Genomic DNA, 3,545 nt, shown 5'->3' on the forward strand with positions numbered 1-3,545 from the left:
AACATATACATTAATAAAAACACATTTTGAAACTGTCAAGACTGAGGAAATTTGAACAATGTTCACTGTTGGTTCTAATTTTCAAGTAAGTATTTTTCACTGATATACAGACCACAATAAAAAACTTTAAAACAGAGTAATAATTTTGTCCTTTAACAACTACCTTGGGTATCAATCTTTAATACATTCAATCAGCTTATGGTATGGACAGAAAAACAAATTATACTGAGTCATAAAGGAGGAACTTATCATGTCAGCTGATCCATGGTAACTTTCTTATGTGTAGGGATCTACCCAACTCAAAGAACCAGCTGGCTGATTTTGTGTGGAGATTGCAAGGCTGGCCATGTTTTTCATGGGTTTATCATGGAGGGCCCTCCCCATCCCCATGACTCTGATAGAGGGGCCCCAGTGGCCACACCAATCACCAGTGATTGACTGTGAGGACTGCCTGTCATATGGCCGTGCCCTGTATTACAGATTGATTGCAAGGGCTGTTCATCATGTGGCCTCACCCCTTGCTATTGATTGCTAAAGAGGGATGGGGCCACATGGCAGGCACCCATCTCAACCAATCTGTGGCAAGGCATGGGTGGGGCAGAGGGGGGTTGAAAGCAGCCATCTTGGGCTCCCTTGTGTGCCAGATTTGGCAAGCTCTGCGAAATTACAATTTTGGTAGGTCCCTATTTATGTGTCCTTTGCTATCTTGTGGTAACTGGAAACTAAATTGGAGCACTTGATCCTTTCCACTTAGTCTGGGATAGGAGCAGAAGCATAAACCCCGCCTCCCAGGAACAGCTAGTACCTGGTAAATCTTCTTCCTCCCTTTCCCTCCCCTTTTATCTTGGTAAAATCATTCGTGTGTCCATAATATTGGGTTGAATCAGTGCTAGATAAACAAAATGTGTGTGTATAAGGGACCAGATGCTTCGCATTCAGAGTGTCCAGTAAATAAAATGGAAAGACTCCACTGACTCAGTAGAACTTAGTTGAGGCCCTGAATATATATATTTTATTTAAAAAAAACCTAAAATGAATTACCTTGTCTTTCAAACATCAGTAGAACTGAACAAAACTTCATTAACTGCAGCATCCATAAGTGTATCCCCTTTTTCAATTAGCAAGGATTTACAAATTAATCTTTAAAAGGGTTTGTCATTCCCAAGTATTCCCCGAATATTTTGAGGAATCAAAGTATGGATGATTTGTGAATCAATCCTTTTTGTTATGCAGCTGGTCAGCTATCTCATGTCTGCTTCTTGACTAGCTCATATTTTGAGCAAGAAAAGACCCACCAGCAAAGCAGGAATAAGTAATACCACATTTTATATGGATTTTCAGGCAAATAACAATTCATGTGTAAAATTAATCTAACTAGTGATCTACAATTCTTTTCACAAGTTGAACAAATTTTAGCACACAATACTATTTTCCTAAAAAGTCATATTAGAAGAAAGGTACTTTTTATTTGCTTCTGGTTAATCATTGTAATTGAAAACTGATCAAGTATCTAATAAGATTTTTTTGGCAGCTATATAGTACTTTTCTGACTAAAATTGAACTTCCTGACTCTTTTGCTGTCGGTAAAGAATGTATCCAGCTTCTGCCAATGTTATTTAAATCAGTAGTTTTCATTTATGTATCACTCTTCCCTACTGCTTTAAGGAAGGAACAATTTCCATACCTTTATAAGTGAAACGAGGATTACAGATCTCCTCTAAACCCATGCTATTTTATATTCAGAGGTATACAAATAATATGGTAATTTACTTTATTCTGGAGAACTATGGTAGCCATAACATAAAAAAGTAAAAGCAACACACACACACACACACTCCTAACTTAAGAACCAAAATTTTAAAAAAGGAATAATTTGTCACTTTCAAGTATGTATTTAGTATTTGTGAAAGTAGGATATAGCTCTGAAGACTGTGTTTAGAAAACACAGCAGCCGTACAAATTCCTCCACACTACTTCCCTAAAGTATTTAATACCTGTTCTAAAAGATTTCCATTAGACTTGATAAAGGTAGTGTAGTTTTTAGTCAGTCTTCAGTTTTATAGTTTCTCTGCTAAGTCTTCCAAAAATTTGTCTTGCTACTTCCAAATACAGTGTTGATATTTATGAAGTGGACAGTTGTCAAGCAGGAACTGGATTGTGGATTAATTTCAGAGGCCATCAAAAAATTATCACTTGGATGTCATTGATGTTAGCCGTATTCAAAACAACTACTTAAAAGGTTAAAAGATTCACTGATTATTAATCCCTGACCCATTATCCCCCTCCCCTTCCTTAAATAAAAGACAAACTTTTAAAAGGATACCAGAAAACTGGGCTCACATTTAGTGTCTTGATTCAGTGTCTTGATTCATTCATACATCACAAAAAAATAAGTGGTAGTGTCCTGTACCCAACATAATATTAAAGTTGTAGCTCTATTAATTCAGTTTAATGCAAATTCAGTTTAATTGTTAGTTATTAACCATACAAAAATTCTGGAAAAGTATTTTGAGATGAATTAGGAAATGAATGCACAGAGAAAACCATCATTAGGGGATTGCTTATAATCACTCCCTCAGATCCGAGGCTGCTATCATTAAATATATATACAATGCATAAAGAGCACAGTGTTTGATAATAGCTCATTATCAGGCAGTAAATTAGAGAGGTTATGCTTTTAAACACATTGCTACTGCTGCAGCTGACTGGATTGTGGTATGTATTGGAGTAATAAGATGAGTTTTGAGAGACAGTGGGCATGTCTACTCAAGATACTTAATGCCCATCGCACTAATTCTACTATACATTAGCGTGGCTGGCAAAAACTGTGCTGATGAACTAATGCACAGTAGATTAGTCCAATGGGCATTAAGTGTCACATACAAAGTTTTTATTAGTGCTAATGCACAGTATTTTTAGTCTAATGAGCATTAAGCATCACATAGTGTTCATCTGCACTAATGCACAGTAGCACTGATTATGATGTATTAAATTAGTACTTGTTACTACAGGTATGAAATTTAATGCACAATGAATGTATAGATGTGCCCAATATTAATGGTTATAAAGTAGCTGGTAGAGTAGGCAATGGTTTGCATTTTCTTGTTGAATAAACCGCTTTCAGTGTTGGTAGGGAAAGAGCAAAAATGGATAAATACCTCCTTTTATACTAATCCAACCCTCCAAGCTTCTGGAGCCAATTCATTCCTTTGTAAGTGAGTGTATAGCCTCTGGATCTGTTATACCAACTGAGGATTGGGCTCTGAAAATAGCCTCTTAACTGACTAACAGCCCCAGGAAACACCCTAATGGTTTATAGGGTCAGTGAATTGTAGCCAGAAAAGGACATTTGTGACAGTTGTGGGCATCATGGTGATTTCCTCATGTCAAGAGAAATCTACAACAGCCAGATTAAGTTCATAGATTCATAGATGCTAGGGTCGGAAGGGACCTCAATGGATCATCGAGTCCGACCCCCTGCATAAGCAGGAAAGAGTGCTGGGCCTACATTACCCCAGCTAGATACACATCCAACCTTCTCTTGA

The sequence above is a fragment of the Crocodylus porosus genome, unplaced genomic scaffold (assembly GCF_001723895.1).
Source record: "Crocodylus porosus isolate Cpor-Errol unplaced genomic scaffold, CroPor_comp1, whole genome shotgun sequence".
Taxonomy (NCBI): domain Eukaryota; kingdom Metazoa; phylum Chordata; order Crocodylia; family Crocodylidae; genus Crocodylus; species Crocodylus porosus.